The sequence below is a fragment of the Spinacia oleracea genome, chromosome 5, assembly GCF_020520425.1.
Source record: "Spinacia oleracea cultivar Varoflay chromosome 5, BTI_SOV_V1, whole genome shotgun sequence".
Taxonomy (NCBI): Eukaryota; Viridiplantae; Streptophyta; class Magnoliopsida; order Caryophyllales; family Amaranthaceae; genus Spinacia; species Spinacia oleracea.
The window spans coordinates 38,637,388-38,656,687 of record NC_079491.1 but is presented as its reverse complement, the minus strand read 5'-3'; the positions used below and the strand labels follow the sequence as shown (position 1 = coordinate 38,656,687).

Below are 19,300 nucleotides of genomic sequence, written 5' to 3'. Positions count from 1 at the left end.
ATCGGAGGGAATATTCCTACGGGAATATTCTTGTTTTGCAGGTTGTAGGAAGATCGTGCCATCGCATACTTGATACCTCCGTGGGAAGGGTGACACGTGAGCACCAATAAAGTTCCCAGAACATTTGGCGTCGTCTGTGGGGAGGTACAGTATCATGGTAAACCTGCCATCTGAAGGTGAGGGGCATGAGGACAACTCAAGGGAAAGGTGTCCACACGAGAGGAGCCCTGGTCACATAAAAGAAGCCAATCGAATTGTTAATGCTGGTAATACTCCGCATCGCGTCCATGAAATTGAAGTAGTCAATGAGAAAGATCCGGACGCCGGGCTACCTCCTCCTGGTGTACACCTCAATCCTACTATCAGGACTTGCAAGCTCCCATCAGGACTTGCAAGCTCCCTGTCAGGACTTGCAAGCTCCCCGTCAGGACTTGCAAACTCCCATTAGGACTTGCAAGCTACCCGTAAGGACTTGCAAACTAAATAGTACACGTTGATATTTCGAAAACAAAATACTAAGCCTAATTGATTAACTGCCTAAGAAGTGGCCCAAATTAGCATTTTTCAAACATTTCGCAAACAAAATAAAGCCTAATTGATTGAAGCCTAAGGAGTGGCCGAGATTAGCAAAACTTACATAGGCTGATCACCTATAAAACCCAACGGCTTTCTAAACACCTACAAATTATAGGGGCAAACCCACCAAAAAGAACCATCAGGACTGCAAGCTCCCCGTCAGGACTTGCATGATCTCGCCAAGACTTGCAAGCTCCCATTCAAGACTTGCAAGCTCCCATCAGGACTTGCAAGTTCCCCATCAGGACTTGTAAGCTTCCATCAGGACTTGCAAGCTCCTAGTCAGGACTTGCAAGCTCCCCGTTAGGACTTGCAAGCTCCCATCAGGACTGCAAGCTCCCCGTCATGACTTGCATGATCCCGTCAAGACTTGCAAGCTTCCAATCAGGACTTGCAAGCTCCGCATTATGACTTGCAAGCTCCCGTCATGACTGCTAGCTCCCCGCCAGGACTTGCAAGTTCCCGTCAGCACTTGCAAGCTCCCCGACAAGACTACAAGCTCCCCGACAGAACTGCTAGCTCCCCGAGTACAACAAGCTCCCCGTCGGGACTGCTAGCTCCCCGTCGGGACTGCAAGCTCCCATCAGGACTTGCAAGCTCCCCGTCAGGACTTGCAAGCTCCCATCAGGACTTGCAAGCTCCCCGTCAGGACTGCTAGCTCCCCGTCAGGACTTGCAAGCTCCCATCAGGACTTGCAAGCTTCCCATCATGACTTGCAAGCTCCCATAAGGACTTGCAAGCTCCCCGTCAGGACTGCTAGCTCCCCTTCAGGAATTGCAAGCTCCCAGTCAGGACTTGCAAGCTCCCCATCATGACTTGCAAGCTCCCATCAGGAATGCAAGCTCCCCGTTAGGACTTGTATGATTACGTCAGGACTTGCAAGCTCCCATCAAGACTTGCAAGCTCCCCATCATGACTTGCAAGCTCCCATCAGGACTTGCAAGCTCCCCGTAAGGACTGCAAGCTCCCCATCATGACTTGCGACCTCCCATCAGGACTTGCTAGCTCCTTGTCAGGACTGCTAGCTCCCCTTCAAGACTTGCAAGCTCCCCGTCAGCACTTGCAAGCTCCCCGACAAGACTGCAAGCTCCCCGTCAGGACTGCAAGCTACCCGTCAGGACTGTTATCTCCCCGTCAGGACTACTAGCTCCCCGTCAGGACTTCCAAGCTCCCCTCAAGATTTGCAAGCTCCCGTCAGCACTTGCTAGCTCCCCGTCAGGACTGCTAGCTCCCCGTCAGGACTTGCAAGTGTAGGAAATAATGCCCTTGGTCCAAGTATGCATTCAATGCTAAGTCTAATAAATGCGGTTCAGTATTAATTAATTATGCAAGTTAATAATTCAGTGAGATCAAGTGAGCTGAATGCCGCTTCAATTCGAGTGGAATTAATAAGATTAATCCACAGCTTACTCTTGACTGAACCCGTAGGGTCACACAAATAGTACGTGAACGGATCAAGTATTTAAGTGAATTAAATACTCCATTTACGAATATTCGGAATCGACGGATCTCGGTTCCAGTGGGAGCTGAAATTGTCAATAGGAAAAATATGAATACTCCAGAAACGATGATATTGTCCGGAAACGGAAATATAAATATTATGCAAGTCGTAGATGTTGCTGGAAATGTAAACATGGTACGTATCGGAAAATATTATTGGAAATGGAAATATTGTCGGAATCGGAAATATTGCCGGAAACGGAAATATTGCCGGAATCGGAAATATTATTGGAATCGGAAATATATTCCGGAATCGGAAATATTAAATATTTGTTCGAAACCGTAATAAATGCCGGAATTGGAAATATTAAATATTGTTCGAATCGGAAAACGAATCGGAAGCGCGACGTACGAAATAAACATCGGACGAGCTTGCTAGACGCAAGGCCCGGCACGAAGCCAGGCCCGCGCCTAGCGAAGCCCGCGCAGCGAGCAAGCAGCAGCAGCGAGCCCAGCCAAGCAAGGCAGGCCCAGCCGAGCACGGAGCAAGGCCAGGCCCAGCCGAGCAAGGCAAGGCAGGCCAGCAGCAGCGCCCAAGCAATGGGCCGCGTGCTGCAAGCACTGCTGGGCCGAGCCGCGCACAGCGCACCCCTTCGTGGGCTGCGTGTGTGTGTGTGTCGTGCAATGCTACGAATCCTTAGACGCTTAGGATTGTTCGGTTAATGGTTTTCCTAAATCCACAAGAGTTAGTTGTTTGATTAAACACTTAATTCAAAAGGATTAATTTAAGTAGAATTCTAATCGAATTAGTAAATTGAATCCTAGTGGAAATCTAAGTCCGATATTTCCTCCCTGTAAATATGTGATACATAATCACAATTTATAACACATCAATCACAAGTATTCATGTATTTTTAAGTTTAAACTAACTTAATAATTTGCCAAAATAATTAAGCTTTTGAATAACATAAAACCTTAGATAATATTCTAGTTAATTAAATCTAAGGCGGATCCGGACGTGCTGTGGACTATCTACGGAGGGACGACACTTGGTGTCCTAAACTTGTTCTTGTTCGGTTCGGGAGCAGCTAGGGAAGGCACGTGTCACATGTATGTATCCTAAATTATGCTAATTGACTATGTGGCAATTAATTTGGATTCCTGGCTTTATGGTTTTTCCGCATGAAATATATGTTTTATATTTGTCATAACCTAACAGTGGTATCACGAGCCTCTAATTAATTCCATAATCAATTATAGTTAACATGGTTAATTTTATAAATTTGCAATGAATTAAAGGGGTGATTAATTTCGTTGAATGTAATTAATTGCAAATTCGTGCGATTATTTAATTATATGTTCGCATGATTTTCGGCAGTTTAGTCAATAATGGTCGGAAACGTATAATTTTATAGTGAATTTCAGATGTAAACGACGTTTTAAAATTTTGACTAAAATCATAGATTTGATGCCGAACCCAGAATTCCCAAATTCGAAGCCTAACTATGACTTTTCGGAGGTTTTAGTTTTTCGAACGCAAAATTTATAATTTTTATGATGTTAAATTAAATATTTGCGAATCTTGTATGTAAATCTTGAATCTATGATTGACCTACTGTATATGTTTAACAAATTTAAAGCCTAATCTTGTTAATTATACAACTTAATTTGTAATTGTAATTAATTTGTTGAAATTCGAATAATTTAGAATTTGATTTGATTTTCATAATTAATTAGCAATTTAATTAGGATCCTATGATTAAAAACCACCATAAAATTTGTTAAAATTGAAAAGTTTTAAAATTTTATGAACTAGATTTGAATCCATGAATATAAATATAATCGGAAATTAATTTGAATAATAAATTTTCGATTTTTCGCCTAAATTTATGAAATTAATATGAGCTATTAATTTGTCAATAAATTTAAATGATAAAAGTTTTAATTTTTATGAAAAGAGTTCACTAATCTTGCACGCACGAAGCACTGGAAGCTAAGTGTTACCCTTAAGAGGTGTTGTATAGTGCGGGCATGCGACGACGAGCAAGGGAGCTCGTCGCCCATGCGATACGATGCAGCGAGCAAGGCACGGGTGCACACGCACGCGGGGGGGGGGGGGGGGGGGGGGGCTGCCCTCCTGTGCGCTGTGTGCGGTGTGCAAGTGAGCGAGTGGCGAGACGAAGGCAACGAGCACACATGCCGTGCGCGCAAGCGACGAGCGCTGGCACGCTCCAGCAAGCGCTGGTCTGCCCAGTGCGCGCTGGCTCATCCCAGCGAGCGGTGCTTGCTGCGCGTAGGCGTGGCTTGCTCGGCTCGCTGCGTGCTACACGTGGCCTACTCGATGCTCATGCTACGGCTAGACCTGTCAAAACTCGACCCGACCCGAAAACCGACCCGAACCCGACCCGGAAAAAGTGGGTCTTGAACAAGATTTCTCAACCCGTAACCCGTTTTTATCCGAACCCGAACAACCCGGAATTTTCGGGTCCAAAACGGGTCGGGTTCGGTATGACCCGTCGGGTTTAGTGATAAAGTGATTTTTTTTTTTTTTGAAAAAGAGTAAAAAACCTAAATCTAAACTCGCAATTCTCAAACAGCCGCTACTCCGCTAGAACAAACATTCATCTCTTTCTATCTCTCATACTCTCAAAGTCTCAAACTCTCTAGTTTACCGCCGACATGGGTCGACGGTCAAGCTCTCGTCCTCCTTTCCATAAACGAGGAGGTTCTCCAGCAGCAGGTCGCGTTCCATTTCCTCGTGGTCAATCAATTTTTTCATCCTCTTCATCTCCCACTTTCGAAGAAGGTTTAGGTAACCCCTTTAATCCTTTATCAATTATTCAATTTTAGACTTTAAATTCAATATAATATGAGTATATGACTGTTAGATTGTTATCAATTATCTGTAATAACATCTAGAAAGTGGGAACTAATCTATGTGATATTGAGAATCTGATATGCTTGAGGTGAGATTTAGCGAATTAGCAGGTTGTTTAATTTTTTGAGATGTTGATGTTGGTTGTTAAAACTTTTAGTCCGTAGTTCCGTACATACATATTTAATACCAGCAAATTAACATCAGCAGTAGCGTGCCATTTTTAGTGCTCAACTGCTCACTTATATGATTTTAATTATGGTTTGTTAGATACAGAATATGAGATTATTCAAATCACGTTTTAGGATTTGAGTTTGATTCTTTCGAAGCAATGATGTTAGTTGATGATGGCAAGTTGGCAACTGATTGTTTTAGCCTTTGAAGTGGTTAGAAGGCGATTAATAGTTTAATATTGTTATTGCTTCTGGATGAAGATGGAAGATCAATTAATTAATTTTAATTTGATTATGCTGCTTTTTAATTATCAAAGTAGTTAGACATTTTGAATGTCAATTAAAAAAAGAAAGTAGTCAGACATTTTAAATATGTAATAGGTTGCCTCATGTTTAACTCTAATCATTTTAAATTTGTAATTGTTGTAGGAGTTGAGCCTAATTTGGGTGGTGCAAGTATTGGTGATACTAGTCGTGGTGGTGAGAGTGGACAAGAAAGTAATGACTCGTCTGGGAGTCGCAAAAGGAAATGGGCATCAAATGTTTGGGATCATTATAATTGCTTCGACGGTGGCGAGTTCAATGACAAACGACCAAGAGCTTATTGCAAATATTGCAACCAAGGACCTGTGTTTGCTGATTCTCATAATGGTACAACTAATTTCAAACGTCATACTGAAATTTGTCCTAAAATTGCTAGTTTTGATGTTGGTCAAATGTTTTTAGATAAAGAGGCAAAAAAACCTAAAAAGTTTAATCATCTTATTTACAAAAAAAAAGTTGCATTAGCTATCATTAAGCATGGTTATAGTTACTCGTTTGCTGAACATGAAGGGAATAGGGATATTCATATGTCTTTGAATGATGAATGCAAGCCAATTTGTCGAAATACAGCTAGGAATTGGACTATTAAAGTTCATGTTCTAGAGAAAAAAAAAGCTTAAGAGAGAATTGCAAGAGGTTCCTGGGAAGATATGTTTAACAAGTGATATGTGGACGTCTTCTGTTGGTCAAGGTTACCTTTCTTTGACAGCACATTATGTAGATGAGAATTGGAAGTTGCATAATAAGATAGTAAACTTTTGTCATGTACCTCCTCCTCATAATGCCCAAGCTTTGCATGATAAGGTTCTTGCTCTTTTAAAGGGATGGGGAATTCATAAGAAAATCTTTTCTATCACATTAGACAATGCTAGATGCAATGATAATATGCAAGATTTGTTGGCCGATAGTCTTTCTGTGTTTGGTAGATTACCTTCTGATGGTGATTACTTTCACATTCGTTGTGGTGCTCATGTATTAAACTTGATTGTTCAAGATGGATTGGGTATTGTTTGTGATGCTATGAATAAAGTTAGACAATCAGTTAGATATTGGACTAGCTCTGAGGCTAGAAAACTAAAATTTCGAGAGTGTGCTCTTAGTATTGGTATTGATTGTTCCAAGGGTTTTTGGTTGGATTGTCCTACAAGATGGAATTCCACTTTTACAATGCTTGAAAGGGCTTTTATTTATCGTGTTGTTTTCACAAGGATGGTAAGGATTAGTAATGCAAGTACGCCTCAAGCTCCAACGGAAGATGAATGGTCTAAACTTGAGAAGATATGTGCACTATTAAGACCTTTTGATGAGATTACCAAACGATTTTCTGGTAGGAATTATCCAACTGCCAATTTGTATTTAATGCATGTTTTGACAATTGAGTCTCTCATAAGGAGTTATTGTAATCATGAGGATGAGACATTGAACACAATGGGAAAGAAGATGAAAGAAAAATTTGACAAGTATTGGGAATCTTACAGCAAGATTCTTTCTTTAGCTGCAATTTTTGATCCTCGCTTGAAACTTTAATATGTTAAGTTTTGCTTTACGCAATTGGATGCTAGAAGTGCTGAATATAAGACTGAACAAGTGAAAGAATCTCTCTTCAAGCTCTTTGAAGAGTATGCCACAACTGGTAATGTGCAAGATAATGTCCCTGGAGCTAGATGTGAAAGTAACCACCTTACTGTAAGTTCCTTACCTCTCATCTACAATTTATATTGGTCATGTTATTAAATAGTTTATAATTTGTCCTAATGTCTATGTTTGTGCTATGTAGGCATTTTCGAACTTTGAGAGTTCCTCGTTTCAAGGTAGAACACAACTTGATGACTATTTGGGTGAGCATAAACTAGATCCTTTGGCAGAATTAGATGTTCTTCAATGGTGGAAGATAATGAAATAAGGTTTCCACAAGTTGCAAAAATGGCTCGAGAATTGTTAAGCATCCCTATTACTATCGTTGCATCTGAGTCGGCTTTTAGCTTAGGAAGTAGGATATTAACAAAGTGGAGAGCTTCTTTGTTACCTGAGAATGCAGAAGTTTTAATTACAACTCGGAGTTGGATAATTGGCTACGATGTCGAAAAGGGTGAGTCATTTATCCCCTAAAAATAAATATTTTAAGCTCATTTTAATTATCTTTACATGTTTAAATATTTAATATATTTCTTAATTAATTGAATTGCTTGAAGGTGACAATTCTCTTGATGATGGTATTGAGATTCCTCTTCTTCAAGATCCCAACATTGCACCTCAAGAAATCAGTGATGATGAGTATGGTGAAGACGAGGAGGACTTTTGAGAAAAGTTATGATACATTTTGGAGCAGTTTGTTTTATTTTGCGTTGTTGGAACTTTGTTTTATTAAGCTTCACTTGACTTTATTAGTAACTTTTAGTTTGTATTTTTAATTTGAGCATGACTGTATTTGGAATACTTGGAATTAAATTACGAGGAATCCCAACATTGCACCTCAAGAAATCTGTTTTTGGCTTGTTACAGTCTGATTTATTTTGCAGACTTCTATTGCTGCTTGGTACAGGTGTTGTTCATTGAATGAATGGTTGCAGACTTGTAGCTTTGCAGGTTCAGTATGATGAAACCTAAATGAATGAATGAATGAATGGTTGTAGCCTGCTGGTTCTGTTACTTGGTGCTGCTTCTTTCATGCTGAGTTGTTGCTGCTTCTTGCTTATTTGCTGGTCTGGTTTTAGTTGTTGTGGCAAATGATAGAGATGTTGCAGTGATGTCTCTTTCATGTGGCATATGATAGAGCTGTTGCAGTGATGTTTCTTTAATGTGGCATATGATAGAGCTGTTGGTGCATGAATGCTCTCAATGTTGTACAACTATATGGAAGTTTCGAGCTTTCAATTGGATGTATATTTATTAAAATACTTTACTACTATATTTTATTATTACTAATTAGACCTTTCAATGTCATACTATTACTAATTTACTAGTACTATGTTTATATGCTGTTGCAGTGATGTTTCTTTCATGCCTTACTATTATCGTATTATATTTATTAATAATTAGATCTCTCAATGTTAAAAATTTAAAATTCTTTTAATTTTATGTACATCTAAATTCATTATACGAGTAAAACTAATAGTTATTCAACTCGTGGGTCAATTCGAACCCGTAAAAAAGGCATATAATAGTAAAAAGTGCGTAATAAAAAAAAGGCGTAATAAAAGCTCTCAACCCGTTGGGTCAACCCGAACACTCTGGGTCTTGAACAAGCATTTGTCAACCCGAACCCGAAACTGACCGACCCGTTAGAACCCGAACCCGAAGTTGACCGACACTAACCCGACCCGACCCGACCCGTTTGACAGGTCTAGCTACGACCAATGCGAGTGGCAGGCCATGGGCGCTGCATTCGTGCACGCGGCCCATGGGCGCTGCTACAACAAGGCCTCGACGAGGCATGGGCGCAAGCCTATGGCCTTGTCTTGGCTGTTAGTTCGTTTTAATTTTTCGGTTGAAAACGATTTTAATTAAATTTAATTTCGTAATTTAATTTAATTTCGGAATTTAATTTTGAATAATTTAATTATTATTAATTTATTTATCCTAATTATTTTACTAAAATTAAAACCTTGATAAAATTTAAATTAATTAATTTTAATCAACTAGAGCTTTAAATTTTAATTAAATTTGTAAGTTTCCGGTTGGACTAGGAAATACAATTTTATGTTTAAAATTTGTAAAGCATGTAAATTTCTTGGTTTTAGTGGGAGCATTTTAGTCATAAACTCTTAATTAGGTCTATATTCCTTTAAGGTTAAAACAACTCAATTAGAATTAATAAGGATTGAATAATTTGTAGATTATTGGAACCCTTAATTAATTGTTGAAAATATTTATGTGATGCATAATATGTTCTACTAACTTGCTATGTGGGCCATTCATTGATAAATGAATAGGTGAATGGTATATTGTAAATATACTATTTTGCAGGTTATGGAAAGTGACTAGTATGACCCAAATAGGATAGAAAATATGGTTTGCGTAACATTAATTTGAATGTAAAATTGGTCTAATGCACCAAAGTTTTTTAATTTTAAATATGGTCTGCGTACCATCAAATAGTTGTAATTAGTTTCAATTATAGCTTATCCTATTTGAAGAAAATGGCGCCTCTCATGGTGAAATTCAAGATGGAGTTTCCAATCCATTTTCAAGACGGAGTTTGAAGTTGAAGCTTCAAGATGAAGTCGGGCCATACTAGATCACATTTATATCTTATGCATGCTTTAAGTTATTTATTGCTTTAAATATGTCTTAATTATGCATGAGATTGTGGCTTGATTATGTTGCATGATTAAGGATTTTAGTTCACTTAAAATCTAACCAACATAGTAAGAGCCTTAAGTTTCAAACTTTAAAAAATTGAGTTAAAAGGTGTCATGCCAAAATAACACTTACTTGGATAACCTTTACATCAATCTTAGTAATAGTTTTCCACCATAGCGAGGTGTTACTTATTGATCCTAAAGGGGTAAGGTACACAAATAATTGTGAGTACATGTTAGTTTTGGTGAAACTCAACGATATAAGTAAGGAGTCCTTTTATGTCGTGGCAAACGGGATAGGTTTACCTAATAAGTTCTTAGACGTACCTATCAACAAAGAGTAGTTTCTAAACAATTAGCAAAGGATTTGCTTACCTAAAATATTTTAGAATTGAGTCTAAATATATAATGTGCTTAATTCTTCGATGATTTTAGGATCTTGGGATCATTTTATTCACACCTGCCGGAACAATAAATTCGAATAAAATGCCAATGACTTGTTTAAATTGCATGATTGCTTTAATTTCAAGTTATTACTCATGATAAATGTTTAGACTTTGCATGCTTCAATGTATGTTTTAATTATTGTTTATAATGAAATATCTTGCACTGCAATAAATCCTCTCAGAAGGTAACGGCAAATTTCCTCGATTGGTAATGAATCCAAGAATGATTCACGGAAATGAGAGAAAGTGAGCAAATTAAAATGTACGTTTCTTTTAGCGACTTTTATGGATGTTTTCGAGTATCAAAGTATTGGTGCTTGTGAATTCAAAATACAATGTAGTTTTGAGATCATAAAGCATTGAGTTTAAACGCTCAGCTTTACCAATGGTTAACAGCTTAATATCTTTGTCCATTTTATTCTCGAATGAGTCTAGTCCCTAGACATTCGAATAGATCGATGCTTAGAGAACTTTAGAAGCTTCTGGTAAGATCATCTAGTTGAAACTTAATATTCAACATAAATTAAAATGGTAAAGAACCTTGTTGGTGACATTGGACATGTCTAACAAAGTATAAAAGTCAACACTAAAGAAATCAATTCTTAAGACTATAAGAAAGGGTACAAGAAATAGGAAAACGAGGAACAAATGAAAGGAATTTACGATTCCGTTTCTACCTATAAGTTTATGTTTAAAGAGAAGTGACCTAGCAATCAAACTTCCTTGGTATCATATACCGCTTGAGGTTCTTACTTCGGTAATAACTCAAATGATGGAAGCTAGGATACACTAATGACCTACAAGTGGGAAATGAAGCATGGAACTCATCTAGTTTGTTTTAAGTCCTTTCAAACCTGGAACTTAATGGCTATTTTTTTTTCCATAATCAGCATACCTAAATTTCTGTTTTCAAACACAGAAAGACTCACATTCAAGAAAAACAAAAGCAATGTTTGTTTGTTTGTTTGTTTAATTGAATGAAATGGTTATTTACGGGTTGAGTCAATATGCTTGATTAAAACAAACAACTCTTTATCAATAAGAACTTTACTAGGTTCAAATCAATCTCTTGATTTGAGTTCCACTAACCTTTAGCATTGTTGCTTAGACCATATCAACAAGGTAACATTCAAAAGCTCTATTTTGATGGAATTTTGGAAGTTGATTGATTTCTAGATCAATTCAAGACAAGCTAGTCTTACTTGTTGAAAGTAACAAAAGATATGAGCTATTGTTAGAACTCCTAGACAATAGAGTTCAAAGCTAAAGAAAGATTTTATGACTTTATTATTTCACATGGTTTTGAGTGAATATGGATTTATTTACTCAAAGTGATATAAGTTTGAATCTGTTTGGCTAGTTCAAAGATTCATAGAAAAGTATAAAAACGTCCACTTGGCAAGAAATCATAAAGATCTAGGTTAGATCATGTTGATGATTACTTAAGACCAAATATGATCATCAATGATTGTGTGTTGTAATTTCACGATCTAGCTCCATAAGATGTGGCATATCTACATTGGAATAATCGAAGTCAATTAGTACTTGATTCGATCAATGATGAATCATAAAGAATTTTCCTATAATTTCTAAAACAAAATGCTCAACTACCACCAAACTAAACCAAATTCATCAAAGCTATTGAAAAGTAATTTCAGAATATCTTTTCAATAATATATATATCTAAAGAGTTGCAAAACTCAGTGGGAGCTTAGTGTTTGTTATACGACAAACTAAGGCCCAAGTATTGATATATGTTTCATTGTGATTTATTCAAATGAGACACAAGGGTATTGTTTCTACTACAAATTTTTGAGGACACAATGTTTGTTTGCTCGAAATAGTGTCCTTTTGGAGATTCGTTTCCAAAATGACAAGTGGGACAAAATAGACCTCGAAAGTTTTCGAGGCGAACAAAAACCATAAACGGACATTCCGGAGGCTTTTCGAAGTTCTTCAGAAAATCCAAACACTTATTCTTTAAGGACTTTAGAAGTGGCTTTAAAGAATAGACATCTCTTAGAAGAATTTACAAGTGCTTCAAGGAGAACAGAATATTCAAAGGACTTTCAAGTGGCTGTTGATATTCTATTGTTTGATGTTCTATACCCAAGTAGGCATAGAGTTCAAGTCACTGAAACTATGAGATTCTTCTATTAGATAGTGAAGAAACATAGAGTTCAGGTCACTGAAACTATGAGATTCTTCTATTAAATAGTGAAGAAACCTACAACTTAGAGTCAAACTATTATCATGTAGATTAATGAGTTTGTGACTTGTGCTATGACGAAATATATATTCCCTAAAATGGTTAGAGGCCATATATAGACTTAATGTTTAATTGGTTAAAGGCCATAAAACATACTTAATGTTTTGATGACAAAATTGAAATTTTGTTGATTTGTAAGAATAGATTAACACCTATTGGTTGCAAATTGGTTTTAAGGATAAAAACCATCAAACATTGAATTGTGTCTTCACACACAAAGATAGATTAGTTGCTAAAGGTTACAAGCAAATTCACGGCGTAGATTGTGTTGAAGCCTCATGCAAAATCGTAATGCTCCAGTCTATAAATCAAGCAATAATTGCATATTGGTAAATATGGCAATTGGATGACAAAAAATCTCCATCAATCAAATGTTGGAAGAAACTACCTACATGGCATGTCATAGGATTTGTGGATCCAAATAAAAGCTAGCTTATGAAATCTAAGAACAAGATTTAAGCAAGCAATTGGGAATTGGAACTGTATTTTAGTGAAGCTAATAAGTATTTTAGTTTCATAAAATGTACATGGTTCTTATAGATATATAAGAAGTTTAGTGGGAGTACGTAAAAGTTAATTGGTCCTATGTGTATCACACACATATCTCTCTATTGTGAAATGACATTCAAATTCTAATGACTTAGACTTGAAAATTATTTATCAATGCTGGACCAAGGCGAAACTTAGTACATACTGGGTATTAAGATCTACTTACAAAGATCTTATGATATCGTTTTAGATTAAGTAATGGCATTTACTAAATCAAACACGAAAGGCTTCATAGAAGATATTCGACCCATGTGAATAAATCTAAGTAATGAATGTTTGAACTATGTATAAGCATTTACTAAGTTGAACATCAAAGAATCTAGATGAGATTCTTAAACCTATATTATATGTAAAAGAATTTAGCTGGATTAGTATCTACTTAAACTAGATGAGCTAAAGTTACATGAATAGAATTCAATTGGGAATTATTCTGCAAAAGAATTTATCATGTATGATGTAATCCCCCGTAAATTTATAAATTTTATTAATATATTTTAACGTATATTATTTATATTTAATTAGAATTTAGGAATTTTGAGTAATAAATATATAATTCACGTATACTTATTTATTACATTTTAATATTTTCAACGATTTACGAAATTGAAAATGATTTTAGAATTTTAAGTTAAAACGAATTCGAATTACGAAAACACGGTCGATTGAATTTAGAAAACAATCCTAATCATTTTGGATTCAAACAACCTTAAATCCTACTCCTAGCCCAATTGGGAAAAGCCCAAACCAAAAACAAAAATTAAACCCAAACCAATACTCCCTCTCTCTTTTCAAATTCACGTGGAAACAAGGCAAACCAAAACCCCTCCATCCTCCTTCAACCTCACGCACAACACCAGCAACTCCTCTCCTCTCCCTTGTCAGCCGCCGCACCACGCTCACTGCCGGACCACCACCTGCACCGACGACCACCGTCGACCCTCGTGGTAACTCCTTCTTCCTCTCTCTTCTTTCGGTTGTCTTGCCCTGCTCCTCCTCTCCCGTTTTCCTCCTTCTCCTTACTTGTTTCTCTTTTTGTTCACGTACGGCAGTCATCGCCGCCACGTTGCCGCCCAGCCTGCGTCGCTGCGCCGCCGCGTTCCTGGCCCACACCGACCAATGTCTTCCTTCTCCTTTGTATTTCATTTTCTTTCTTTTTTTTTCTGTTTTCGTTCATGGCTCATTCGTGTTTTGTTTGTGCCGGCAGCCACCTCCGGTCGCAGCCACCTCGCCTAGCCGCGCCACCCAGTCCGCCGGCCAGCACTCCCCTCTCCCTCTTGAATTGGTTATTTCTTAAACCCTAAGTAACTAATTATTTTAATTAATTATAATTGTTAATTTAAATTATGTTCTTGATAATAAATTTATAATTTTTATGGTTTGAACATGATTTTCAGATTTGGGTTGAGATTATAAACGAATTAATTTTCAGTTTTTGTGATTTAAATTATAAATTTGAGATTATATGGATTTTATAATAAAGTTATTAATTTTCAGATTATCTAATTACATTGAAATATTGATTTTTGATTATTTAAAGTATGAAATTCAAGGTTTTTATGATTATTAATCATGATGGGTTGAGTATGGATCATTGAATTGGTTATGTTGAGATACTAGGAACGTAGATTGACCATGGTGAAGCTTTTAAATGAAATTATATTGCTGAAAATTTAAAGTACGATGTTTGCAAAAGTTTTCAACGAATTTCAATCACTAATTCAATAATCATGATTCTAGGAAATCAAATGTTTAAGTTTTGATATTGGGGAAAGTTCTAAATATGTTTAGGATGCATTTAGAATGCTTTCTTATGGTTGTCAATGATTAGGAATTTATTGGGATTATTTGTTGGTTGTTTTAGGCGGAGAATTCTCTTTAGGCGACTTTTGAAAGTGTTAAAGTGGCCTATCAGTTTGTTTACACAAGGTACGTACATACCTGTGTGCTTGGAATGTGTGCTAATTGTTGAAACCATGTTGAATCTTGTTGTTGAACTTGGTTATGTTGATATTATTGTTGAACTTGGCGATGTTGATATTATGGACGAACTTGGTTATATTGAATGTGCATGTTTAATACTGTTGGACAAACTTATTGAACTTATTTTGCACTATAAGAACTGTAACATGTTAGTATGGATGTTTGATACAAACATGTTGGTTGGGGACACTAGATTATTCTATATGATTGGGTTGGATCAATTGGTTGTTGTTCCCTTTCTATCTTTTCACTACTTTATAAGGGCGGAGGACCTTGTTTAGTAAGTTGAAACTTTATGCCCATATACAGGGTTGCTCATGGTTAAAGGAAAGGTTGGTTAAGTTGGAATGAGTCTTGATTGATGCTTTTATGATCACTTACTTAATTCCAAGATAAAAACAGTTGTGAACAAATGTGAATTGTCTGTCTTATGTAATGGTTGAGTCATAACGGAATCTCAATTTGTAAATCATGTAAAGTGAAACTGAATAGCAATAGCTTTAGACTGTGCACGTCTGAAGTGACGGACAAACAGGAGTTGGGGTTCATGGTGGTAGCCCATGGCCTTTTCTGGGACCGGATTGATCACCGTGTCCTATTTTTATTTAAACGTTCCTCGATATCGCAGGTCACTGAGGTTACGGAGTCGCGCCCGTACCTCGTCTTCCTTAGTGAAGACTTCTGGATGGTCAACTCGGTCCATTGTCTATTTCAACTAAAATAATATTATGGTTATTAAGCCTAGCTTAGTCTAGTCAAGTATAATCGTCAATTTATTATGTTTTGCCTGTCCTTACTTATATGTATTAGTATCATGTTAGGGTTGTTGGTTTGATAGTATCATGCTAGGATCGTTGTTGTTTTAGTATGTAGTACTCAGCTTTGCTGATTACGTGCTTTGTTTGTGTGTGTTGATCATGGCTATGCCTTATTGATCCTGTGATGACCCATCTTTGGTGAGCAGTCTCTAAGGATCAATAAGCGTTGCCCATCTACAGGTTTGAAGATGATGCATCATTGGGATCGGGATTAGAGAGCTTGTAGTTCTATTCGTTTAATTAAGTGATTTAATTTGTTAACTTGGATTGAAATTTGTCGTACTATTCGTATTTCTTTAATTCAGTTAATTGGTTTGGACCTAATATGTAATAGATTATTTATGAACCTAAAAGTTAGTTTTATGTTTTCCGCTGCAAAATTCTGAATAAGCCGTAACGTTTTCACACGGGCGATAATACTTTGATAATTCTCTATGTTTTATATTAAAAGGTTATTTTAGAAAAGAGAGAATTGTCGGGGTGTTACATATGATATAATATAAGGATCGCCAAAAATGTATCTAGCTTATGGCTTTAGGCATGACGAACATATACCAATCTCTATTGATCTAAGTGAAGATCAACAAGATTGAGATCAAGAAAACTTATGGTACTTGAAAAGGTACATAGGAATAGTTCTTGATTCAAGGAAATAAAGATATGCTAAATATTGGTGCTACACGCATAAACACTGGCAAATGATCAAGCAAGATCTGTTGGAGTTAACCATTGGCAAAAAGGAGCTATACGCATCGTGGTTTGAAATGGCAACATGGATTGGAGACCATGAGTTGTTGCGTGGGAAATTAAAATAATAATTTCTATGTTCTGAGATACAGATGGAAAGTCTTCCACATATCTATGAACTGTTTGGATAAGTAAATCCAAACAAAGCATCACTAGCAACCTATATAGTTGAAGTAAAAGTAATTGTTGCCTAAGAAGCAATGAAACAAAGTTGTTTATGTTAAAGAGTTATTCACTGAACTTGGGTAGATCACATGTCTGCTGACTTAGCTTGATGGTTCTTCATTGCAAAATGCGTAGAACCACTATTGTAGCAAGAAATACTAGATCACAAAATAAACATACTCAAAAGATCTTATCATCTATCTCAAAGAACATTCGATGAAAAGGATATTAAGATTGGCAAAGCATGATAACTAAACCTATGCAACAAGTGAGAAACAACACTCACATTGTGGCACCGGAAATCAAGCATAGTTTTGAATTACATTAGTTGTTTTAAAGATAGGTTAGGGCCCATGGTTGTAAAACATCGGGGTTGAACATTTATCATATATGAAATTTATTTTCATATTCCATTTAATCTTGGTTTAGTATTAAATGATGAGTCCATTCAAATTTGACAAGTATATTCAAGATAGACTGTCAGGACCAGTCATGTGACTAACAAATGTCTATCAAGTGAACTTGAATGTCAAAAGTTGAAAATGGTCCCTGGTCGAAAGTTTTCTATAAAGGTGGACGCATAGAAAACGCTAGACGACTAGAATGCAAGATGACTAGTAGTTCTGTTTCTTGAACTATGTGGACATGGCAATGTCGCAATCATTTGCATAGATACTTACTTTGAGAAGACTAGTATCGGACAGACCTATGAAACTTTACTGTAAGAGATGAAAATCTGTGATAAGTAAATTTCATTACATTATTAGACACTAATCCTCAATACCTGAGTGATTTGAGATTACTTGTTTGTAAACTGGTTACTTTGACGTTGTCAACCGTCACACCGTAAAAGGAGGCTATAACGGCAACGATCATGTAATCACCTATCAAACGAAGTCTAACCTCAAGATCACAAGATTTGGATTGTCCTCCCATAAATCAGGATGAGATGTTGAAAGTTGTACAAGGCCACTCGGAAAGCTAGAAACTGAAAAAATGCATGGCCGTGCTCAGATGAATCATAGGCTATGATTATCTTTTCATTTGATCAGTTGAAATCTGAAACCGAGAAATACCTCTGGACATAATAGGATGACTACTCTTACCTTATGTTCATGAGCAAGCATCAAGCGACAAAGGAATTAGGCAATGCACACTTGTCCGTAAGGACAAGTGGGAGACTAAAGGAAATAATGCCCTTGGTCCAAGTATGCATTCAATGCTAAGTCTAATAAATGCGGTTCAGTATTAATTAATTATGCAAGTTAATAATTCAGTGAGATCAAGTGAGCTGAATGCCTAGCTAGAGGTCGCTTCAGTTCGAGTGGAATTAATAATATTAATCCCCGGCTTACTCTTGACTGAACTCGTAGGGTCACAAAAATAGTACGTGAAGGGATCAAGTATTTAAGTGAATTAAATAGTCCATTTATGAATATTCGGAATCGACGGATCTCAGTTCCAGTGGGAACTGAAATCGTCAAAAGGCAAAATATGAATACTCCGGAAACGAAGATATTGTCCGGAAACGGAAATATGGATCGTAACATAAATATAAATATTATCCAAGTCATAGATGTTGCGGGAAACGGAAACATGGTACTTATCGGAAAATATTATTGGAAATGGAAATATTGTCGGAATCGGAAATATTGCCGGAAACGGAAATATTGCCAGAATCGGAAATATTATCGTAATCGGAAATAAATTCCGGAATCGAAAATATTAAATATTTTTTTGAAACGGAAATAAATCACGGAAATAAATCCCGGAATCGGAAATATTAAATATTGTTTGAATCGGAAATGAATTCCAGAATCGGAAAACGAATCGGAAGTGCGACGTATGAAATAAACATCGGACGAGCTTGCTAGACGCAAGGCCTAGCACGAAGCCAGGCCCACGCCTAGCGAAGCCCGCACAACGAGCAAGCAGCAGCAGCGAGCCCAACCAAGCAAGGCAGGCCCAACCGAGCACGGAGCAAGGCCAGGCCCAGCCGAGCAAGGCAAGGCAGGCCAGCAGCAGCGCCAAAGCAATGGGTCGCGTGCTGCCAGCATTGTTGGGTCGAGCCGCGCACAGCGCGCCCCTTCGTGGGCTGCGTGTGTGTGTGTGTGTGTGTGTGTTCGTGCGATGCTACGAATCCTTAGACGCTTAAGATTGTTCGATTAATGGTTGATCAAGGTAGAAACTAGGTCGTTACTAGTCTCTCCTAATCAAACAAATTACCTAAACTAACCACTAAACACAAGTAAAGCGGTAAGCAAGGGTCGGAATCCACAAGGACTAAGGTGCGCTAATTTATGCTAATCGAACAACAATCTAGGTCAAAACGGGGTTTTGGAAAATCCTAATAGACTAAAACTAATTAAACTAAACTAAGAAACCAAAAGTAAACGAGATTAGGGAATGGGTCAAACAACAACAAATCATGGAATGGACATAAAAGAATTGAAAACGGGGAAGATTCACAAGCACTACACGATAAGCGTTGAATTCACAAATAGCTCCAACTATCTCCCGACTTGCGAGCAATTTCCCTAAGCATCAAGGATGAACTCCCGTTCTACCCTATCATACCGGGGTAAATCAAAGTCCCAATTCAACCAAATAGTCAAGTTTAGGTCTTTAATCCCTTTC

At 37.2% G+C, this 19,300-nt stretch overlaps 1 long non-coding RNA gene across 1 annotated transcript; it reads left to right on the top strand.

Moving 5' to 3' along the window:
* Positions 1-13,524: 13,524 nt before the first annotated feature.
* On the top strand, positions 13,525-16,104 carry LOC130461181 (uncharacterized). Its single transcript, XR_008921578.1, has 4 exons — positions 13,525-13,897; positions 14,003-14,071; positions 14,158-14,879; positions 15,898-16,104. It is a non-coding gene; the product is annotated as an uncharacterized lncRNA (long non-coding RNA).
* Positions 16,105-19,300: the final 3,196 nt, after the last annotated feature.